We start from the raw sequence: 24,204 nt of genomic DNA, 5'->3' as shown, positions 1-24,204 counted from the left end.
CCTTATGTTTCTGCCTCATTTACACTAGACTTAAGAAGGCCCTCTTTCCATGAGAGTCCTGCGAGCTGTGTGATGTCCTTCTTCAGCCTCTAGAAGTCTTCTGGAAGACGTGGGTCTTTTCATGAGCATCTAAAAGTCTTCTTCTGGGGGCCGGCCCCCTGGCCGAGTGGTTAAGTTGGCGCGCTCCACTGCAGGCTGCCCAGTGTTTCGTCAGTTCAAATCCTGGGCACGGACATGACACTGCTCATCAAACCGCGCTGAGGCGGCGTCCCACATGCCACAACTAGAAGGACCCACAGCTAAGAATGTACAACTACGTACCGGGGGGCTTTGGGGAGAAAAAGGAAAAAATAAAAATCTTAAAAGTCTTCTTCTGAAATAGGAAGCAGTGCTTTCTCACTCTAAATTGAAAATCCGATTAAACACAAACATGCGACTTGCAATTTAGGTGAATGCCAAAAAAATTCAGCCCTGAATTTTTAGCTAATGCCTTCTCTCACACAAATATTTGAGAGCACTGAAAGTTTAGAATCTAGAGAGCCTGTGGTGTGTGCCAACAATTCATTTCTTTAGCATCAGTAAGCTCTGACTCGGTGGCAAGTCACTTTGCCAGGAAGCCACACCTTTGAATTCCATGGGTCACTTGAGCTCCTTGCAGCAACACTGAAAACACCAGTTCTGGGGCTGGACTCCCTCCCTTTGGATCCCACCTGTGCCCTCTACATTGTTATAAATATTAAATGAGTTACAACAGGCAGAGTACTTACCGCGGTGCCTGACTGTCACCAGAGGCCACATTAGCTGTCACTTCTAGGCTTGTGCGCACTGCTCTTGGCACTTATTGGGAACAATATAAGAAATGACTTTATCACAGGAAGACGTTTTTGCAACTATTGTAAAACTGCTTTGGAAGACGCCACTCCTTTTGACTTCAGTGTCCCTTACGGCAATTACTGTGTTAAATTCATGCGAGATCATTCAAGCCAGAAAAACAAATTTCTCTCTCCTGATGATGGGCTTCCTTTACTGAGGCGAATGCAGACGAACGGCTAATTTTTAATTCCTCTTTTATTTGTTACTTTGGCTGCCAGGAGTCTATGTTCAGTTGTAGTAGCAATCCTGAGTTTAATAATAATAGCTAAATAATAACGCTCATTAAACCAAAAAGCTAATGTTAAGAGCATTTTTGAGTGCTCTTATCTGATATTCGCACTGCTCCAGAATGGAAACAAAAGGAGGGCTGCGACTGCCGACAGCTATGCCTGAACTTAACAGACAGGGTCCTTCTGAGCCGCTTGCTTTATTCCTGCCCTGACTCTGACCTGTGTTACATCCTCCTCATGTGAACTGGATGAAAGTGTAGTCTAAGGTTACAGATTTCAACAGCTGTTAAAATTACACAGCCATTGTCCATTCACACTGTGTAGAGTTACACCGTGGTGAATTTGCTGCTAGTGCACAAGGAAGGAATCCGGCATTGAGGCATCGATGAGTACACGTTAAATCAGACACACACACACATGCACGCACACAATGCTCCGACTGACCCTTCCGTTTTTTGCCTATCCTCCAATGCTTTATGAAATACACAGCCAAGGCTTCCCGGGAAAGTTTCTGAGTCTCCACGTCCTCATGAACATGCTCATGCGTATAAAGCAGATGAATGGCCAGAATATCCTGCTGGACCCCAGCAGTCAGCACTTACTCCAGACACCCCAGGCCAGAGGGCAGCCACGGAGGGCCTGTATTGGAATTACAGTTCCTGGAGATTCTAGATGGCCTTTATTTATCATTTATCATCTGAGATATCTTTGAGAGTGAAAGGTGGCACAATTAACAGTTTTGCTGGGACTATCGCTGTAAACATATCCTAGATGAATTGGGATGTGTGATCACTGTACCTAACAGGATTGGATCAGTGGGAACCTACTGGTAATGGTTCCTGGGGCACTTGGAAGGCCTTTGAATCAAAATATTTCTGAACTGACCCTTCCTCATTGATGACTTAAATTTCACCAATACTGATTCATTCCTTTGGAGTAGACGTTCTCAATCAGGGGTGATTCCCCCACCCCACCCCAGGGACATTTGCCGATGTCGGATGATGTTTTTTATTGTCACAAGTAGGAGGGGTGCTGCTAATGGCAACTAATGTGTTGAGCTCAGCTTGCTGCTAAACATTCTACAAGACACAGGACAGGTTCCCACAAAAAAGAATCTTCCAGCCCAAAATGTCAATAGTCCTGAGGTTGAGAAATCCTGCTTTGGATCCAGCACCGTCTGTCCTCTGGCTCTCATTGGAACATGGATGAGAGTCAAGAGAATGAGAAGACAAGCCACAGGCGGTGAGAAAATATTTGCAAAAGACATATCTGAGAAAGGACTGTTCAAAAACATACCAAAAAACCCTCTTAAAACTCAACAAAACAAACAACCTGATTAAAAAATGGGCAAAAGACCTGAACAAACATCTCATCAAAGAAGATCTACAGACAGCAAATATGCATATGAGAAGATGCTCCACATCCTATGTCATCGGGGGACTGCAAATTAAAACAACAATGAGACACCACTACATACCTATTAGAATTGTGAAAATCCAAGACACTGACAACACGAAACGCTGGTGAGGATGTGGAGCAACAGGAAGGCTCGTTCACTGCTGGTGGAAATGCAAAATGGTAGAGTCCCACTGGAAGACAGGTTCTTACAAACTAAACATACTCTTACTCTAGGATCCAGCAATCACACTCCTCGGGACTTACCCAAATGAGACGAAAACTTATGTCCACACAAAAACTTGCACATAGGTGTCTATAGAAGCTTTATTCCCAATTGCCCAAACTTAGAAGCAACCAAGATATCTTTCAACAGGTGAATGGATAAATAAACTGGTACATCTATAAAATAGAATATTTTTTTTATTAAGGTTATGAAAGTTAACATCCTTGTGAAATTACAGTTGTACATCATTATTAGTCTTGTTGTAGGTACACCACTTCACCCCTAGTGCCCTCCCCCCACCGCCCTTTCCCCTGGCAACCACCGATCAGTTCTCTTTGTCCCTATGTTAACTACCACCTATGAGTGGAGTCATACAGAGTTCGTCTTTGTCTGGCTTATTTCACTCAACATAATACCCTCAAGCTCTATCCATGTTGTTGTGAATGGGAAGACTTTGTCCTTTTTTATGGCTGAGTAGCATTCCCTTGTATACCACATCTTCTTTATCCAATCATCAGTTGCTGGGCACTTAGGTTGGTTCCATGACTTGGCTATTGTGAATAATGCTGCGATGAACATAGGGGTGCATGGAACTTTTGGAATTGCTGATTTCAGGTTCTTAGGATAGATACCCAGTAGTGGGATGGCTGGGTCATAAGGTATTTCTATTCTTAACTTTTTGAGGAATCTCCATAGTGGCTGAACGAGTTTGCATTCCCACCAACAGTGTATGAAGGTTCCCTTTTCTCCACAGCTTCTCCAACATTTGTCACTCTTGGTTTTGGATATTTTTGCCATTCTAACAGGTGTGAGGTGATATCTTAGTGTAGTTTTGATTTGCATTTCCCTGATGATTAGCGATGATGAGCATCTTTTCATGTGTCTATTGGCCATCCGTATATCTTCTTTGGAGAAATGTCTGTTCATGTCCCCTGCTCATTTTGTAATTGGGTTGTTTGATTTTTTATTGTTGAGTTGTGTGAGTTCTTTGTATATTATGGAGATTAATCCTTTGTCGGATAAATAACTTGTGAATATTTTTTCCCAATTAGTGGGCTGTTTTTTTGTTTCAATCCTGTTTTCCCTTGCCTTGAAGAAGCTCTTTAATCTGATGAAGTCCCATTTGTTTATTCTTTCTATTGTTTCCCTCATGTGAGGGGTTATGGTGTCCAAAACGATTCTTTTGAAGCTGATGTCAAAGAGTGTACTGACGATATTCTCTTCTAGAAGACTTATTGTTTCAGGCTTAATCTTTAGGTCTTTGATCCATTTTGAGTTTATTTTAGTAAATGGTAAAAAACAATGGTTGATTTTCATTCTTTTGCATGTGGCTGTCCAGTTTTCCCAGCACCATTTGTTGAAGAGACTTTCTTTCCTCCATTGTAGGCCCTCAGCTCCTTGGTCAAAGATTAGCTGTCCACAGATGTGTGGTTTTATCTCTGGGCTTTCAATTCTGTTCCATTGATCTGTGCACCTGTTTTTGTACCAGTACAATGCTGTTTTGATTACTGTAGCTTTGTAGTATGTTTTGAAGTCAGGGATTGTGATGCCTCCAGCTTTGTTCTTCTTTCTCAGGATTGCTTTAGCAATTCGGGGTCTTTTGTTGTCCCATATGAATTTTAGGATTCTTTGTTCAATTTCTGTAAAGAATGACATTGGAATTCTGATTGGGATAGCGTTGAATCTGTAGATTGCTTTAGGTAGTATGGACATTTTAACTATGTTTATTCTTCCAATCCATGTGCATGGAATGTCTTTCCATCTCTTTATGTCGTCGTCAATTTCTTTCAAGAAGGTCTTGTAGTTTTCATTGTATAGATCTTTCACTTCCTTGGTTAAATTTATCCCAAGGTATTTTATTCTTTTTGTTGCGATCGTGAATGGGATTGAGTTCTTGAGATCTTTTTTGTTAGTTCATTGTTAGCATATAGAAATGCTACTGATTTATGTATGTTGATTTTAAACCCTGCAACTTTGCTGTAGTTGTTGATTGTTTCTAATAGTTTTTCTATGGATTCTTTGGGGTTTTCTATATATAAGATCATGTCGTCTGCAAACAGCGAGAGTTTTACTTCTTCGTTGCCTATTTGGATTCCTTTTATAAAATAGAATATTTTTCAGCACTAAAAAGAAATGAGTTATCAAGCCATCGAGAGACATGGAGGAACTTTAAATGCACATTACTAAGTGAAAGAAGTCAATATGAAAAGTCTATGTGTTGTATGATTCCAGCTACATGACATTCTGGGAAAGGGAAAATTTTGGAGACAGTAAATTCCGGCTGCCCGGGATTAGGGCGGAGAGACAGACAAACGAGCAGAGCACAGAGGACCTGCAGGGCAGTGAAACTACTCCATACGACGCTACAACGGCGGACGCCGATACGTGTTATTACATATTTGTCAAAACCTACAGAACGTACAAGAGTGAACCCTAACGTAAGCCGTGGCCTTCAGGGGATAATGATGTGTCAGGTGTGTTCATCATTTGTAACAAAGGTACTGCTCAGGTGGGGGATGTTGACAGTAGGGGAGGCTGTGCGTATGTGGGGGCAGGGGGTATATGGAACCCTCTGCACCTTCTGCTGAATATTGCTGTGAACCCAAAACTTCTCTAAAAAGTGAAGTCTATAAAAAAAGACACGTGAAGGGAAACACATAAGTCCCACATACTTCACACTGAACGATTTTATCAAATTGTAAGAGAAAGTGACAGACAGAGGAGGTGCCAACATCGGAGTACTATCTGCTTTAGAATTTTGGCTGCGCTGATTCCATTACAGTGCTGGGAGGTGGTCAGGAGACCAGCAAGGAGACTGCAACTCATGCTTTGAGGGAAGCTAGAAAAATCACTCATTCGTTTTACAATCTGCCATGATGTTCCATGTGGTCTAATCCAATTAAGAGTATAGAGAAAAACAAAAACAAAAACATGGTAAGAACAACTGGGTAGCACCATCGGCCCAGTATTTGGGTTTGTCAGAGGACTTGATCTCCCCTTTTGCTGTGGGGTCAGGGGCCGGCTTCCAGAACGCCTCCTCCTGGATGTCCTCTGCAAGCGTACTTCTCCCCGCCTTGACGACATGTGCGTTGGAGGCGTATCTGGAACAGACCTTTAGTAGCCTCTAATGATGTCTGAAGGAAATTCGACAGGGTGGCCCAAAGCATCAGAGAACTGACATCGCAGCAGACTGAGCAGGAGGGTGAGAATTTCAGAGACAGAGGGTGACAGGACTGAGAAACAGGAGAGCTGAAATATCCTGCTGGTTGCAGAAGCCTAAGTCCAGGCGGAAGACACAGGGGCTGTGCCTGCGAGTTCCCTGGCAGCTGGGTTAACTCCCTGCTGGCATCGCTTTGATGAACGGCTTGCTGTAGAGAAGCCCCATGGCACTGTCCACAGGGGTCAAAGTTCCTCTGAAAACACCTGGCCCCAGGTGCCCAGACACCTAGTGTCCTAACGAAGAACAGCAGGTGCTTTAATTTGTGCAGAGGGGTTAACAATGCACATTTTCTGTGTGGTACCCTGCAGGAATACCTTTTTTTTTTTTTTTTTTTTTTTAATCTTGTGGCAGTTAAACAGTTTCAAATATTTCTTGAAACAAGCAGGCCACTGACTTGGGATAGAAGTGTTCCTTTCCGCATTACGTATTTGGAAGGGAATTTGCCTGTACTAACTAGATTGCAAACTGGCATGGAATATAAATTCATCGAGGGTTAGAGGTGTGTCTTTGACAACATTGTACCCCCGCAGAAGCCAGTGCAGGGCTCTGTGCATTGTCAGCACTTAACAAATATTTGTTGAATCAACGCACAAAGGAGTGAACGACAAACTCCAGTGAAGCTGGAAGGGACCCTGACGATCAGGTGCTTCCCCATCCGGGATGAGGTCAGTGGACACGTGCACACGGAGCGTCTTTTCCTCCTGGATTTGCTTTTATTGTAGGAAGAGCAGGGCCGGCCCCTTGTTCTTGAGGATCTATGGGGAACTGGCTCTCACAAGCTCCCAGTTGACAGAGCGCTCCCAAACAGTCTGACATGGACAAACTCTGTGAGGACAAAGAGGATCACTCATCATTGGGGCTGGCCCCGTGGCCGAGTGGTTAAGTTCGCGCGCTCGGCTGCAGGCGGCCCAGTGTTTCGTTAGTTCGAATCCTGGGCGCGGACATGGCACTGCTCATCAGACCACGCTGAGGCAGCGTCCCACATGCCACAACTAGAAGAACCCACAACGAAGAATACACAACTATGTACCGGGGGGCTTTGGGGAGAAAAAGGAAAAAAAATAAAATCTTTAAAAAAAAAAAAAAAAAAGAGGATCACTCATCAGGGGCCTTCAGCAATGAAGCCCGGCATCCAGGATGTAACTATACGGGGGAGGCAGCGTTAGGAGATTCCATAGGCTTCACTTTGCACCCTATTTACCATTCTGAATCAGTTTCCTTGTTATTGTCTCTCTTCCCATGCCGTTGCAACTACAGTGATCAATATCAACATTTCATATTTGCCTAGCACTTCATCTGTGTAAATCAATATCAAATACGAAGAGATCAAAATCATGCTTTCTGAGAACTTATATTCCCAAATTGACGTACAGATCTGATTAGACCCAAGGCGGTTCCTTTTCCCCTAAATTCAGGGAATATAAGGCTATGCCAAAAGACCTTCTCATTCTGTTGGGTGGACAAAGGGGGCGTTTCTGAAAGGTGCGGGTGACAACCCAACGCATAGGTGTCGTGAGAAAATTCACAGTGTGAACCAGCAGTGTGTTTTTCCTTTCGATTTGGATAGCCTGTGACTGATGACTGGCCAGTGACTAAGCAGGCACAGAACGAGTGTAAGGAAGTGAGGACGATTTCTTATCAACAGCGATAATCCTATCAGTTCAATAATAATTAAATGTGTCATGTACCGGCACAACTCTAAATGAAAGTAGTATTTCTACAGTAAGGACTCTGGGATTGCTTGTAGCACATTCTCTACCTGTGAGCAAGACTTTGGCCCTCTTCCTCACACAAATATTGCTGGGCAATACCATGCACCGTGCGCTAGGTACTGGAGATAAATCCAGAAAGGAGAACTGCCTCGGAGAAGAGGGACGTTGCCATGTCAACACAACCTCAGGGAAGCTGAGAGATTCAGTGCTATAATGGCTTTATTTCCCCCAAAGTATAACTAATTATGTTTTAAAATAACTGTTTTCTACCTTAGGAGTAACACATATAGCAGAAAACTTGGAAAACAAAGAAAAACTCAAAGGAAGCAGGTATATAAGTCACCTTAAATCCTACCACATACGGACAGCCTCTGTTATGGTTGGTAGCCTTATGGTGTTTTTCTCCTGTGAATTTATCACGTGTTGCTTGACAAAAATTGCATACATTATACTTATAGCCTTGCACTAGTTTTTCTCACTTAACAATATTTTTGGGTTATTTTCTTACATCAACAAACAATCTGTTTAATGGCTGAGTAGCATCAAAGTGTGTAATTCTTAAACTGCTGCCTGCTGCCTTGCCGTGGTTCAGGAAATACAGCTGCTCAAGCCAGGGCTTTATCCAGGCCCAGAAGCCATTCTTCGCATTCTCGGTAGAGAGTTCTCCCCTTTGGAATGTGGAGCTGATGATGCCAAGTGTGTCCTTGACCTTCTGGGCAGGATGGAGAGCTCTTCTGTTTTCTCAGGCTCCTGCCTGGTAAGGGTGATCAAACAGCAGGACTCAAGATTTATTACTCGGGAATCTAGTTTATTCACAGTTGCTTAGAGCTCTCATTTGTGTCCTGATCCTTTATCCAGTTGCCGCCTTATTTTAGAAACTCCTTGACTGAAAACAGTACAGTCAACCAAACCCCAAAGGCTTCCGTTCGCAGCCTAGTTACCATTCTGAATCAGTTTCCTTTTTATTGTCTTCTTCCCATGCCATTGCAATTACAGTGATCAATATCAATATTTCATATTTGCCTAGCACTTCATTTCTGTAAAATGCATCTAAAACATGTTCATTAGCTGTTAAAAAAAGTGTAATGCAAACGGAAAGTTCATCTCAAAATCATGTACACAATGTGTACGTGAATGGAAAATTTATCTCAAAATATGATTACAATGTGTATGTGTATCTATCATATTTTATACATGTAATTTTTAATAATGCAAACCCATTTTTAAAACATTTTCTCTCAAACGTATCAGTTAATAATCTGTGAGGTTATCGGATCCTGAGGTTATCAGTGAGGGGATTTGGCACCTTGCTGCATTTTAGAGTTCAGGTTTTCAAAGTCCTAGAAAAGCCTAGATAACTGAAAACAATAAATTATTTCCAAACTATGACCAAAAATAGTGATAATAATAAAATAATAATAATAATAACAAGTTATTGCATTTATACCAGGCCTGTTCTCCCTAAGTACTTTTCATATTTTATTTCATTAACTTGTCAAAACCTCTCCGAAATACAGGTAGTATTATAAGCCCCATTACTGTAGATGAGGAAAACACAAGGGAGAATTTCTTATAAGCCTAACTTTTGACAATTTTCACTAGCTTTCTCCTCTAAGAAACTTGGTACGAATCTCCATGCTAACTGCTCCCCTGTCAAAGTCAACAATGATGCTATTAATAGTAATAGAGTCATCACTCACTGAGTGCACACCATGAGGAAGGCACTCTGTGAACATTATTCCTGATCCTCCTGCGGTGGATTGTATTTGTAGCCACGGTCACCTCCCTTCCTTCCACATGCTCCTCCACATTGTGACCTTGCCAGTCTCTTGATGGGATCAAGAGAAGTCAGTTTCTCCACCCCCTTCAATCTCAGTGGACATTGTGACTGCTTTGACCAAGAGAAGACGGCAGCAGTGACACTGTGGCAGCAGGCCTTAAGAGCCAGCTGCTTCCATTTCCTGTCTCTGAGTAGTTGGAAGCCAGCCACTGTGTAAGTGTGACCCCCCTGGGACCATCATGCTATGAGAAGCCCAAGCTATACGTAAAGGCCCCAGGGTGTGGGTCAGCAAACTATAGCCCACTGGGCAAACCTAGCCAGTGTTGGTGAGTTGTACTGCCTTTGAGCTAAGGACAGTATTTACGTTTTTTAAAGATTGGGGAAAAATCAAAAGAAGAAGAATATTTTGTGATATGTGAAAAGTATGTGAAGTTCAAATTTCAACAACATAGACTTCTATTGAAACATGGCTACACTCATTTGTTTATATTATTGTCCATGGCTCCTTTCATGCTACAATGGCAGAGCTGAATAGATGTGACAGAGATCGTATGACCCTCAAAGCCCAAAATGCTCCCTCTCTGGCCCTTTACAGGCAAAGTTTGCCAACCCCTCACCCTAGGCGATGAGAGGGACGGCCAGGGGCATAAGACACCAACATGTATGAGCGCACACCTATGCTGTGCATCTCAGACCGCCAGCCCCAGGCTCTTCAGGATGCCATGTGGAGCAGAGACAACTTGCCCAACGGAGATCTCCCCAAATTCCTGACCTACAATATCCAAAGCAAAATAGATGTCTGTTTTAAGGCACTAAATTCTGGGTAGTTTGTTACATAGCGATAGATAACTGAAACACTTCACAGTCTTACCTGACAAGAAAAGATATTATCCAAATATTTCCATGAGGAAACAGAAGCTCAGAAGGATGAAGGAGCTTCAAGGTCACACAGCGGTACATAGGGAACTGGGATTTCACCCCAGGGCCTTGTGTTTCCTAAGCTTTGTTTGTGACACAACTAACCCCTTAACAGTCAACCTTTTCTCTCCTGCTGCACGTGTGATGTATGCCCCACGTCCGTCTTCACTCACTCAACCGATGTTTATGCGAATCGTCTACCATGCCTAAGCACTACAGTAAGCTTTGTGGGGAAACGAGGTGAATTCAGATAGAATCTGAAATTCTCACTTAGCTAAGAAGACCAAAAGTTATAATAATAGGATGACATATGAAACACTTCAAATTCAAATTCAGGACAGATGACTTGAAAGCTCAATCCACTTACCCACAAAGTTAGTTCCATGTTAGGTTTTTCTTTTTAATTTCAGATTAACTGTCTTCTTCCATGTTCAAAGCGTATGTAACTGCACCTGAGTGGAAGTTACACAGCTGGAAACCATTAGGATTGAAAAGCAATGAAGAACAGGAAGGAGAAGCCTAGGGAAAGTGATTTTGAGGGACCAGGGAAAAGAATGTGAAGAGAAGTCCTGAAGGATGTTCCGACTTGTTTGCCAGTCTTTGTCTGAGGTCATTAGTCGACCCGGGTCACTCAGTGAAATGAAGACCGCCAGCTAGGGACACAGCTGAACGAAATACACTCAGGAGAAGACTGAAGCAGCCATGGGTTTAAACGCCATGTCCTTGCTTATCAAGGGTCCCTTTGCCATCCTACTTGAGTGTCGGCATCCTGAGGGCAGAAATATGACACACAGTCGGTGGGATGCTGGAACTGGCTCAGATCAGCTCGCAAGAGCTGGTGTTAAATTTTCAAAAATTTTTCTGAGCCAACTGTTAAATCTTCCGTGGCTGGAAATCAGAGGAGGAGTATTTACACCATGGGAACTGACGAATGCAACAAATCAGGGCTCTTTTTTTCCCCCAGAAAGGCAGTTTACTAGCACACCACTAAGACAGAGTCAATTATAACGATTAACCAGTAGTCAGCAACCCTTTCAATATGGAGTTTATAATAAAATATAAGGCAATCATTACAATTATGCTTTAAATAATTTTTAGCGACAGAAAAAAAGCTGGTAGCAAAACTTTATCTCTAGTATATTCAAGAATATTAACACATATAGCTACGTATTGAAAAAATATTAGAAGGAAAACAGATCAATAGCTTCACAGTGGTTATCTTTGGATTGTGAATTTACAGGTGATTTTTGTCTTATTCATTATATTTGTATCTTTCAAGTATCCTACAAGAAGTAGGTATTAATTTCTTAATTAAAAAATCCATTAAAAATATGATGTGCCTAAGTCAACCCCTTTTTATTTTGTGTACGGAGGGGACAGAGGGAAGGGTTACAGAAGAAAGAGGAAGGCGCGGGCTTTCCTCCCTCGTTCAGTGCTGTGAGAATGGGCTGAAGAGTAAACGTGACGACTGCCTGGGGCCAGGGGTTCTGTTAGGTGTGGGCGAGGGAATGGGTAGAGAGGAGGAAAGATGAGTAGAGAAAGGCAGCCAATGTGGCAGAAGGAACACTAGAATGAGAATCAGAAGTTCTATTCCTAGCACTACACTAAGAAGCCACGTGACGGTCACTGAACTTTTGGGGCATCAATTTCCTCTAAAGTGAGTAGGTTACGCCAGAAAATGACGCGCAAATTTCATTCTAATCAAGATGCTCTGTGTGACCTTCGTCTTGAGAAAAGCCAGCTTTCAAGGTACAGGCAGCTCGCCTGACAAAGGAGAGTGGTGCCTGTAGACTGTGGAAGAGGAACGTTTGCTGGAGGGGAAGCAAGTGAGAGTGTTGGCGAGGTGGGTGTAGCGAGGTGTCATTTAGTCGTGGTGCTAGAAGAAAACTTCGTTCTAATTAAAAAATTCGGAGGTATTATCAAAGGGATATTTGAGGACAAAAATAAGATCCCAGTTTTGCTTTATTTTATACATAGATGAGGAATTCTTGTTTTCACTGAGATATTTCTAACTTCTACCAAGGAAATCCTGAATGTGGTCTGCATGACAAGATCCCTGGTTATATGTTATAATGAGAAAATCAGGGCTCTTCAAATGCACGCTTCCTGGGACACAATAATTTCCATCCCATAGTACTTTAGACACATCTCTTAAAGGTCCAGATCTTTCTAGGATCACATTATAGATCTCAAGAATATAGCAGAATTTTCACTAGTTGTTAACTCTGATAATAGTTTAGTTAGATAGAGGTGGACACTAATAATTCAACGTATTGCTTTATATGTGGGTTCTAGTTATGCAAAGTTATTGCTTATTTCTACAGATTGTTTTATGTCTATTACAGTTATTCTCAGTCATTTTGAAGAAAAATCTCCTGATGTGATAAGATATGATGGTTCCAGCCCACATATTTAAAATGGTAAGTTTTTATCTTTCTATAAACTTGATTCAAGACATGGCCATGGGCATGCCTCTTTCTGTAGGAGTACTGTGGTTTTTTAATGACTTTTTCAGGGAGCAAGTCTCATATACATATATGAAGTGGGAGCTAGTTGGTCGTCTCTCAGTTTTAATTGTATTTTTGAGACATTGTAAGAAAAACATCAATGTTGCCTTCCAGTGAGTCCATCTTCCAAATAGATCTGGACTAGTCTAGCTTCCCCAAGGCTGTGGCCTTCTGTGCTCTGTGGGGTTGAGTACTGAGGTCATGAACACATCTGCAACCGAACCAGTGAGCCACAGTGGGAGCCGAGATCCATTTCTCTGGAATGAGAGCCCCTCATTCCTTTGTTCTTGATATTTCCTGGCAACGTGTCCACAAGCACATGCTATTAACAGATGGTGGAAAGCATAATTGGGATTTTTATCATAGCATATCCCCCATGCTTCCATCATGCACCAAAGAAGCAGAGATGTATGGCCAGTTTGCTCTGTCACAGCAGGATTAAGAATATCTCCTTCAACCCCCAAAGGCTCTCACTACAGGCTCGCTCGCTCGGTTAAATGTGGTTTTCCATCAGAAGTACACACCCCACTTCAGCAGACTCCTTCATATCAGACTCCTTTTAAGATCAGTGGTTACCACGTGAGAGATGGGTTTCTCCAGCACTGAGTTGATCTAGTAAGCTGAGGCATACATCTGTTCTGCAGAGCTGAGGCCTATGGGATTGGCAGAGAGCCGTGAACTTGTATAGACAACTGCACCTCAAAATCCGCACAGATGAGAAGGTCTCCTTTTGTTAACCCCATAGTTATGTGATGAGCAAGTAAAAAAAAAAAAAAAAAAAAGCAAGAGCAAGTATGGAAAAGAATTTACCCAAAGAAGCTGAGAGGATTAATTTCGATCTTTTATTGATGTTCAAATCTGGCATGTGCCTTCTCAGTTCAAAATCAAGATTGTCATCTGCTTTATAAAAGCATATGTGTATTGCATGTTTTCTTAGAGAAAGCTAATTCCTTCATGATTTATAGGTCTCTAAAGAAATACTGTCCATAATGTTCATAAGACTCTTGTGCATTTATGCAGCTTGCATCATGCAAAGAAGTTGAGGGGTTTTGTTAAAAGTATCTGCTGGTTGGGAATATTCCACATTATACCCAGAATGATTAAAAACGCAAGGCCGTCCTTTTGGCAGATGCCTGAGCATTGCAATCAGTGATGTTTATATTTGGCGGTTGGTGGCATAGCTAAAGGAGTGCCTTGGAAAGCTTGAAATCTAAGATGGCAGTGGTTACAGCTGGTGCTTAGGAGCTAGGACTGACTCTGGAAGCAGCCCGTTTAGTTCAAATCTGACTCTCTCTTCTACCGGCTAAGTGACTTTGGTCAAGACAGTCGACTTTTTAAATCTTGATTTCCTTATTTGTAAATGGGCATGAAAACATCACCTACCTCCTAGGGCTGTTGTGAAAATTAAATGCAATAACATACGAAAAGCACTTAGCATAGTGCTTGGTGCATGGCGTGTGCTCGGTAAATAGAAGCTATTGTTATCCCTGCACAGTGATAAATAGGCCCAGGGACATGATTTTCAGGTCCCAAGTCCAAGTGAAAAAGCAGGGGAAAAATGCTATTAAAGGTATTAAAATATAAAGGTTTTTCTTTTATTCCATGCCCTCTCTCTCGACTCATCAGGATGTTGTTATTGTTTTCAACTAACAGACTTTATTTTTTAGAGCAGTTTTAGGTTTACGGAAAAATCAAGCAGAAAGTGCAGAGTTCCCACCTGCCCTCTCTCGCCACCCCCAGTGCCCCCTTTTATCAACGGGGTGGCATTAGTGTGGTACATTTGTTACAAGTGACAAACCGATATCGAGACACAATGGCTAATTAAGTCCATAACATACATCAGGCTTCACTCTCAGGGTTGTGCAGTTCTACGCGTTTTGACAGAGGCATAGTTGTGTATCCACCACTACACTGTCATACAGAATAGTGTCACTGCCCTAAAATTCCCCTGTGCTCCATCCGTTCATCCCTCCCCCACTCCACCCCCATCCTGACAACCTCTGATCTTCTTGCTCTCTCTATAGTTTGACCTTTTCCACAATGTCAGAGAGTTGGAATCACACAAAACCTAGTTTTTACAGTCTGGCTTCTTTTACTTAGCAAAGCATTTAAGATTCCTCCTTCATGATTTCTTGTGGCTTGACAATTCATTTCTTTTTATTGCTGCAATATTCCATTGTATGGGTGTACCACAGTTTGTTTATCCATTCACTTACTGAAGGACAACTTGGTTGCTTCCAATTTTTGGCAACTGTGAATCCAGTTGCTATAAACATTCATGTGCACATTTTTGGGTGAATGTAAGTTTTCAACTCATTTGGATAAATACCTAGGAATGCAATTGCTGGATCATATTGTAAGATTATGTTTAGCTTTGTAAGAAACGGTCAAACTGTCTTCAAAAGTGGCTGAACCATTTTACATTCCCACCAGCAATGAATGAGAGTTCCTGTGGCTCCACATCCTTGGCAGCATTTCATGTTGTTAGTGTTTTGGATTTTAGCCATTCCAATAGGTCTGTAGGGGTATCTTGCTGTTGTTTTAATTTGCAATTCCCTAATGAAACACGATGTTCAGCATCTTCTCATATGCTGATTTGCCATCTGTTTATTTTCTTTGGTGAGGTGCCTGTTCAGATCTTGCACCTGCTTTTTAATTACGTAGTTTGTTTTCTTACTTTAAAAATCCAGATAGCATTTTCCGTGTTTCTTACTTTTCTCAAACTTGTTTTCTTATTGTTGAGTTTTAAGAGCTCTTTGTATATTTTGGACACAAGTCCTTTCTCAGATATGTCTTTTGCAAATATTTTCTGCTAGTCTCTTTGTCTTTTCATTCCTTTAATGGTGTCTTTTGCAGAGGAGAAGTTTTTAATCTTAGTGAAATCTGACATCATTTTTTCTTTCATAGATCATGCTTTTGGTGTTCTATCTTAAAAACTCATTATCAAACTCAAGTTCACCTAGTGTGAAATAATTGAAAATATAAATATTGGTCTTTACCTCCATTCCTGGCACAGAGCTCCTAAAACCCCTGTAATTTCCTAAGTAAGAAGAGCACTAGGAGCATCTTTTGTTCTAATATTTGGTCTTTGACCCCAGTTTCTGATACAGAGCTCCAAATGCCTTGGAGTTTCCTGGGTGTTAGCAGCATTTTTGTCCTAATGAGGCAACTCTTGATTGGCTCCTGGATAGCTTCAGAATGGAGGCTGGTCACCAGAAAGACCAAGCCATGATTAGAAGTTTGGGACTTTCAGCCCCTCCCCCCCATCCTCCAGGAAGGGGAGAAGGGCTGGAGATAGTTAATGATTGATCATGCCTATATGATGAAGCCTCCATAAAAGTCCCAAAAGTATGAGGCTCGGAGGGCTTCTGGGTTGGTGAACACATCCATGTGCTGGAAAGTTACTGCACCCCACTCCATGGGGTCAGAGCTCCAGTGCTCAGAACGATTCCTCATACCCTGCCCTATGCATCTCTTCTATCTGGGCGTTCATCTGTATCCTTTATCATATTCTTTTATAATAAACCAGTTAATATAAGTAAGTTTCCCTGAGTTCTGTGAGCCATTTTAACAAAATATTGAACCCAAAGATGGCGTTGTGAGAACGTCAGTCAGAAGTACAGGTAATAACCTGGGGCTTTTGATTAGCATCTGAAGTTGGGAAAGAGGGTAGTTTTGTGAGACTCTCTCTTTTATTTTTTTGTAACCATTGGCACCCAAGCTAACAACTGTTGCTAATCTTCTTTTCTTCTTCTTCTTCTTCTCCCCAAAGTCCCCCACTGCATAGTTGTATGTTCTAGTTGCAGGTCCTTCTGGTTGTGCTATGTGGGACGTCACCTCAGCATGGCCTGATGAGTGGTGCTAGGTCGGCGCCCAGGATCCGAACCCATGAAACCCTGGGCCACCGAAGCAGAGTGTGAGAACTTAACCACTCGGCCACAGGGCCGGCCCCTGGGACTGAGTTCTTAGTCTGTTAGATCTGATGTTGTCTCCAGGTAGATAGTGTCAGAATTGAATTAAATTTTAGGATCCTCAGCTGGTATTGGAGAATTGCTTGATTTGTGGAAAACCCACACATTAGTGGGAAGAGTGAAGTGAATTGTGGTAGTAGTCTGAGAGTAAAGGAGAAACCAGAGGAGATTGTCCATACAGTTAGATTTTCTACTATGTTATCATCTAGAAGTTTTGTAGTTTTGTATTTTAGGTCTATGATAGATTTTGAGTTAATTTTCTGAAAGGTATAAGGTTAGAGTCTCAATTCATTTTTTCGCTTGTCAGTGTCCAGTTGCTCCAGCGTCATTTATTGAAAAGACATCCTTTCTCCAGGGAATTACCTTTGCTTTGCCAAAGATCTGTGGACTATGTTAAGTGGGTCTATTTCCAGGCTCTGTATTCTGCTTCATTTTTCTGTTTGTCTAATCTTTCACCGACACCACACTGTCGTAATGATGTAGCTTAATAGTAACTCTTGAAGTCATAGTGCCAGTTCTCTGAACTTTGTTCTCCAGTGTTATGTTGGCTGTTCTGGGTCTTTCGCCTCTCCATATAAGCCTCAGAATCAGTTTGTCAGTCACCACAAAGTAACTTGCTGGGATTTTGATTGGGGTTACATTCAATCTGTAGATCAACTTAGGAAGAACTGACATCTTAACATATTGAGTCTTCTTATCCGTGAACTTGGAATATATCTCCATTTATTTAGATCTATTTTGATTTCTTTCATTAGAGTTTTGTAGTTTTCCTCATATAGGTCTTATGCATATTTTGTTAGATTTAAACTTAAAGATTTCAGGTCATGGTGTTTTTTATTTGCTATTTATTGTTGTTATCAGTAAAGTTAAAATTTTATTATGAATTTTACCATTCATTTTATATCATGCAATGCCAGTTTTAAATGCAAATATAAGAACATCTAACTCATATATGGAATCACCAAAATTATACAATTGTACTTCACAGCTTGTGCAGGCAAGTGTATTTCGTTCTAGCAAGAACAGTAGAAAAACTATACAAAATTAGTTCAACTGCTTTTATTTCACTTCTTGATACTCTCATTCTACCAACACTCTCTGTCTTCAGCTTATTGATGAGCAAGGAAGGGCTGAAAGGAAAAAGAACTGTGGCTTGCCCTCTTTCCTTTTCCTTCTACGTCATCATTTTCAGCATAAGTGGTTGGCTTATATGGAGAAATAACGAGTAACAAAGATATGTTAGCACTCCTGGTTGTTCATGTGTCTTAGAGTGCCATTGCCTTTCTTCTGCATTTGAAAAAGTTCTGATTCAAGTGGAAAGCTTGGCCCTTCAGAGCAGTCAGCACCCCTTCTCACTCAGTCAGACAGAACATGCTTACTTTGTACTTGCGTTGGGTCTTGCTGAACTCCCATGCAATGCGGGCTCACTGGAATTCCGTGCCAGTGAGCATCTTGAATGGGATGCCAATGAGGTGGCAAGGAACAGCGTGAACGTGCATCTTGCACGTATCTCTTCTGCTTTTGGGCACCCTCTATTATCCCGTTGGACTTCACTTACAAAACACAAGTTCAAAGATAAAATTATTAAGAATTTCAAGATGGCAATAGCATAGCATTAAACCAAACACAGGGCCCGCTGAATGTGGGTTCCTGTGCATGCACAGGATACATGACCCTGAAGCCAGCCCTGCTGATAGCTGAGGAGCAGTGGAGATACATGACAATGCAGCTGACCGCAGAGGGAGGTTAACTAACTAGAGAATACAAGAGACTTCAGTTGGAAAGGACATAGAGTTTATCTCTGGTTCAAGAAATAGGCTCCAAGTGTAAAGCAACTGGCCACGGTCAATTGGTAAGTAGTGGTATGGGGACCCCAAGCAGCATTGTTGAAATTCACCATGTGAGGTTGTTTCAGTCTTCCTATTCCCTAGATTTTGGGTCTGCTGGCATCCATAAGTTTATGGAGCTTGACTTAACGCTTCTGGAAATATCCAGATTTACATACTGAGAGTCCAAGCCAAAACCCAAAGCAGCTATGACTGTCACAGATATAGAAATACCTTTGGTTACTAAAACTTGTTGAAGGCAAGACTAAATTCAGCTGAGTTACAGTGATAGTTTTTAGTATTAGGCATTAGTCTGCTGGAAAATAGAAAAGAAAGCATCTTCCTTCATGGGGGAGAAAAGTGATTGGTTTGTGCGTGTTCTTGGCAGCACTTTTTGCCATCTGAGCCAAGCTCAGATGCAGAGAGAATATGAGATTCAGAAGAGACTCAGAGATAGGCTTACCCAGTGGCTTTTTAATTGTGCTCTGTGGAAACCAAGGATCCCACAGAAGTGCTTTAGGGGATCCACAAACATTTGACTGAATTTATTTTTAGTTATTTTAAGAACTAAGTTAGAAAATGCACACTACTCAAATGTGTTATGGATCAAAGTTTGTTGCAGTAGGGACCACAGACTGCGATCTTTTCAATTGTCTCATGAGGAAATGTTACACATTTCAGCTTATAGATAACGTAGATATGCCCCTTTTGTCTGCTTTACCTGTTGGGAAGCCATGTGAGACTTTATTTTATTAAGACGTTCCCTTGCATACAAGTAAAGTTTGAGAAACACTGATATTCATCTTCCTCCACGTAAACCTCTTAGAACAGTGGCTGGATGCACAATAGATGCGCAACAAATATTAGCGCTTACGATAGAGATGGAGATACAGATGGAGATATTGATTCCCATGTTGACCAAGTGACTTGTACAACACATCCAGAGATTTGGCAGCACAGCCAGAATTCAGCCTGTGTCTTGACTCCTAGATCGTTTCTCTTTTTGCTGTACTGCAATTGCCTCCAGCTCCCATCCCCAACAAGGCAGCTAAAATTTTAACTCTATCAGCCATGAATTGTCTTTCTCTATTCTATTCTCTTCTTGGTCTTGGACCAAGCTTGAGAGAGAGAGAAAGGGAAGTGGAGGAGGAGGCAAGGGGCAGAAGGGGAAGAAAAAGAAGAGGAAGAAGGAGGAAAAGAAGAAGAAGAAGAAGAAGAAAGGGAGGGGAGGGGAGGAGAGAGTACTTCTGTAATATGTGTTTGCTTATCCCAAAGCCCTCCTACCCAGGAGATGAGAGCATGAGTTAAAAAGAGCCCCAGATCCCAATCAAAACCCCAGCAAGTTATTTGATGGATATTGACAAACTGATTCTAAACTTATACGGAGAGGCAAAAGATCCAGAATAGCCAACACAATATTGAAGGAGAAGAACAAAGTTGGAGAAGTGACGCTACCCAACTTCAAGACTTACTGTAAAGCTACGGTAATCAAGACAGGGTGGTATTGGTGAAAGAACGGACAAAGAGATCAATGGAACAGAATAGAGAGCCCAGAAATAGACTCCTGTAAATACAGTCAACTGATCTCTGACAAAGGAGCAAAGGCAATACAACGGAGCAAAGATAGTCTCTTCAACAAATGGTGCTGGAACAACGGACATCCACCTTCAAAAAATGAATCTAGACACAGACCTTACACATCCTTCACAAAAATTAACTCAGATGGGTCACAGATCTAAATGTAAAACAGCAAAACTATAGAACTCCTAGCGGAAAACTTAGAGTTCGACAATGAGTTTTTTTTTTTTTGGAGGAAGATTAGCCCTGAGCTAACTACTGCCAGTCCTCCTCTTTTTTTGCTGAGGAAGCCTGGCCCTGAGCTAACATCCATGCCCATCTTCCTCTACTTTCTGTGTGGGACGCCTACCACAGTGTGGTGTGCCAAGCGGTGCCATGTCCGCACCCAGATCCAAACCGGTGAACCCGGGGCCACTGAGACACGGAACGTGCGCACTTAACCGCTGCGCCACCGGGCAGGCCCCGACAATGAGTTTTTAGATACAACACCAAAGACACAATCCATGAAAGAAATAATTGATAAACTGGACTTCGTTAAAACTAAATACATCTTCTCTGCAAAGACATCATTAAGAGAATGGAAAGACAAGCCATAGACTGGGAGAAAAAATTTGCAAAAGACACATCTGAAAAGAACTGTTATGCAAAATATACAAACAACTCTTAAAACTCAACAATTGAGAAAACAAACAACTCAATTAAAAAGTGAGCCAAAGGGCTGGCCCGGTGGCCGAGTGGTTAAGTTTGCGCGCTCTGCTGCAGGCGGCCCAGTGTTTCGTTGGTTCGAATCCTGGCCGCGGACATGGCACTGCTCATCAAACCATGCTGAGGCAGCGTCCCACATGCCACAACTAGAAGGACCCACAACGAAGAATATACAACTATGTACCGGGGGCTTTGGGGAGAAAAAGAAAAAAAATAAAATCTTAAAAAAAAAAAAAAGTGAGCCAAGAGCCTTAACAGACACCTCACCAAAGGATATAACCAAATGGCAAGTAAGCATATGAAAAGATGCTCCACATCACATGTCATCAGGGAAATGCAAAATAAAACAACAATGAGATACCACCACACACCTGTTGGAATGGCCTAAATGCTGGTGAGGGTGTGGAGCAACAGGAACTCTCGTCCATTGGTGGTGGGAATGCAGAATGGCACAGCCACATTGGAAGACAGTTTGGTGGCCTTTTACAAAACTAATCATATTCTTCCCATACGCCCCAGCAATCATTATTTACCCAAAGGATTGAAAACTCCTGTCTGTACAAAAGCCTACACACCGATGTTTACAGCAGTTTTATCCATAATTGCCAAAACTGGGGAGCAACCAAGATGTCCTTCAGTAGGTGAATGGATAAATAAACTGTGTTACACACAGACAATGGAATATTTTTTAGCACTAAAAGGAAATGAGCTATCAAGCTGTGAAAAAGCCATGGAGGAAACTTAAACGCATATCACTAAGTGAAAGAAGCCAATCTGAAAAGGCTGCCTACTGTGCGATTCCAACTATATGACATTCTGGAAAAGGCAAAACTATGGAGACAATAAAAAGATCAGTGTTTGTTGAGGTTTGGGGTGGAGGGGGGAGTGGGGAGAGATGAACAGGCAGAACAGAGAGGATTTTTAGGGCAGTGAAAATACTCTGTATGATGTTATAATTATAATGGTGGACGTATATCATTATAGATTTGTCCAAACCCATAGAATGTATAACACCAAAAGTGAACTCTAGTGCAAACGATGGGCTTTGGGTAATTATAATGTGTCAGTGTAGGTTCATCCTTGGTAAAAAATGTACCATTCTGTTGAGTGACATGGTGCCTTCTGATAACGGGGGAAACTATGTATGTGTGGGAGCAAGGAGTATATAGGAAATCTGTGTACTTCCTTCTCAATTTTGTTGTAAGGCTAAAACTGCCCTAAAAAATGATCTTTAAAAAATATGGTTTTTAAAAAAAGAACCCCAGCAATATAGGAGAGGAAGGAAGCTGTGATAGAGTTCTGCTCTCAGAAACTCTTATCAGCAACCCCCCATGGCACTTACTATAGGAGGGGCGCTGTCCCAGGAGCCACAGGGCTTCAAAGGGTTGTCTTCAGAGCTCCAAATCTTGTTGCAGTGATAAGACAAAAACACATGAAAAGTTAAGTAAAAATAAAAGATATAAGTGACTTCCAAAACTGTGAGATAAGTAAACGGCATTAAATGAAAATCATTCACAAAAGAATCAAAACACTGCCTCTTTTCAAGTACACTATCTTCTCAAGCCTAATAATGCTACACCAAAAATACAGAAAACATACTCCTAGTGCCCCACCCAGTTCCTGAGGAGGTGGTAAGTACAGAGCGATGGGCAAGGGCGTGCCCTCTGGAGGGAAGCTGTCTTGGGTTAACTCCTGACACTCTAACCTGCTGTCTCTGTGGTCCTGGGCAGGTTACCCAACTTCTCTGTGCCTTGACGATCCCAGCCATTAAATAGGTAACAATGTACCTACCCAAGAGTTACTGTGAGGATTAAATGGAGGCGCTGTGAACAATGCTGGCACACAGTCAGGCCTCAATAAGTTTTAGTAATTGTTATTCTCTCCACTCTCTTTTTTCTGTCATGAGAATTCTGGGACAAAGGAACACTTAGAGGGTTCTGGGGTTCCTTCTGTGCTGTCACCTGAACTGTCACTTTACTTTCTAGCACAGCTTCTGTTCTTTCAGTCAATGTTGTAGACCAAAGAGAAGGAAGAATGTCTCCCATTTAGGTAAAGACACTTCCAAGAAATCGACTAGGGACGTAACTGAATTGGCCTTTGAAGATGATGGCCTTTGACTTTAAGGGAGAGAGGAGGCCTGGAGAGACTATTACAGTCTTAGGGATGTAGGAAGACCAATGGCAGGGGCTGGTCTTGTGGCCGAGTGGTTAAGTTCGCACGCTCCGCTTCAGCGAACCCAGGGTTTCACTGGTTCTGATCCTGGGCGTGGACTTGGCACCTCTCATCAGGCCATGCTGAGGCAGCACCCCACATAGCACAACCAGAAGGACCCACAACTAGAATATGCAACTGAGTACTGGGGGGCTTTGAGGAGAAGAAGAAGAAAAGAGAAGATGGGCAACAGAAGTTAGCTCAGGTGCCAATCTTTAAAAAAAAAAGAAAAAGAAAATCAACGGCAGCTATGGAAAACACCAGCCTACCGGAATGTGTCTTGAAGGAAATTAGGCCCCGCTGCAGACTCTGAGAGAAAAGTTAAATTTTTTGTCATCGCTCAAGAACCTTGGCTGACAGGGCAGCTGCCATCTTGAACATAACTGACCCCTGTGCCAGTGCTCCAACGACTCTCAAAACAGCAATTAAATGCTCTGATTTATTTCATTTTCTTCAACTTGTTTGTCAGAAGTATTCACGTGACCTGAGCCAACAAAAAAGGGCTGAGAAAACGCCATCTGACCATCGGGCGGATTGTGGAGAGATGGAAATGTCTGGTGAATGATTCCTCCAGGAAAAGCTGGTAAAAATATAAATATTTGTAGGCGTGGGGGAGATTAGAGAATAATGGACGAAAAAACACCTTTTAGATTTTCAAGCAACCAGAGCTCTTTGGTAGATCTCCCTAACATATTCTCAATGTGGGATTCATAGGCAGTGGAGATTTTCTGGGCTTAATCAAGGCTAAACATGTGAAGCTGGGTACCGGAGAGTTACTGCAGATATCCAATAAGATTACCTTTCAACCTTGTTCTGAAAAGAAGTTAGTCTTGTTAACTTGCTGTTTTCTTGTTTAACCTGAGGGGTGACTCAAGGGTCACAAGGATCTATGACCTTGTTTTACAGAAGAAAGAGAAGGCCTTCAAGGATCACAGATAATCAGCCCCCAGCTGCCGTTGATGCCCAGAAGTCAGATTGCCAGGGGCTTATTTGGAGTGAAAGGGGATTACCCCTTTTTTCTCCAAAACTTTTCCTGCCCAGCCCCTCAGCTC

The 24,204-nt window shown here is 42.1% G+C and overlaps 1 long non-coding RNA gene across 1 annotated transcript; it reads right to left on the bottom strand.

The window, feature by feature from the left end:
* Nucleotides 1-10,733: 10,733 nt before the first annotated feature.
* On the bottom strand, nucleotides 10,734-22,880 carry LOC139076242 (uncharacterized). Its single transcript, XR_011527630.1, has 3 exons — nucleotides 22,733-22,880; nucleotides 22,284-22,346; nucleotides 10,734-11,123 (listed from the first exon to the last, which is right to left on the bottom strand). It is a non-coding gene; the product is annotated as an uncharacterized lncRNA (long non-coding RNA).
* Nucleotides 22,881-24,204: the final 1,324 nt, after the last annotated feature.

This window comes from Equus przewalskii, chromosome 15 (assembly GCF_037783145.1).
Source record: "Equus przewalskii isolate Varuska chromosome 15, EquPr2, whole genome shotgun sequence".
Lineage (NCBI taxonomy): Eukaryota > Metazoa > Chordata > Mammalia > Perissodactyla > Equidae > Equus > Equus przewalskii.
The sequence above is the reverse complement of the archived record's forward strand: the minus strand, read 5'-3'. Positions and strand labels throughout refer to the sequence as shown.